Below are 819 nucleotides of genomic sequence, written 5' to 3' on the forward strand. Positions count from 1 at the left end.
ATGCATTCTATCAGACCACAATGCAATAAAGCTTACAATCAATACTTGAAGAAGCCCTAATCACCACATGAACACATGGAGATTAAACAACACACTCCTGAATGATGAATGGGTCAAAAGAGAAATTAAGAAAGAAATAGAAGCATTCCTGGAATTAAATGTAAAGGACAATACAACATGACAAAACCTCTGGGACATGCTGAAAGTAGTCCAGAGAGGGAAGTTTATAGCTCTAAGCGCCTACATCAAAAAATCGGAAAGAACACAAATAATGACTTAACATTGCAATTCAAGACGCTTGAAAAGCAACAACAAATGAAACCCAAACCCAGCAGACAAGAAGAAATAACAAAAATCAGGGGAAAATTAATGAAATTGAAACAAAGAAAACAATACAAAGAATCCACAAATCTAAGAGCTGGTTCTTTGAAAAGATAAACAAGATTCACAGACCTCTAGCCCAGTTACCCAAAAGGAAGAAAGAGCACCTCCAAATCAACAAAATCAGAGATGAAAGGGGAAACATCACAACAGACACCAGAGAGATACAGAACATTATAAGGGAATACTTTAAAAACCTATATGCTACTAAATTTGAAAACCTAAAAGAAATGGACGGATATCTAAAGGCATGGGAACCACCAAAACTAAACCAAGAAGAGATTAACAGGTTAAACAGACCCATAACACAAAAAGAAATTGAAACAGTAATACAAAACCTCCCAACCAAAAAAATCCCAGAACCAGATGGATTTACAGCAGAATTCTACATTTAAAGAGGATCTACATCCAATACTATTTAATTTATTCAAAAAGATA

This window comes from Nannospalax galili, unplaced genomic scaffold, assembly GCF_000622305.1.
Source record: "Nannospalax galili isolate Female #2095 unplaced genomic scaffold, S.galili_v1.0 scaffold1128, whole genome shotgun sequence".
In the NCBI taxonomy this organism is placed as follows: Eukaryota; Metazoa; Chordata; class Mammalia; order Rodentia; family Spalacidae; genus Nannospalax; species Nannospalax galili.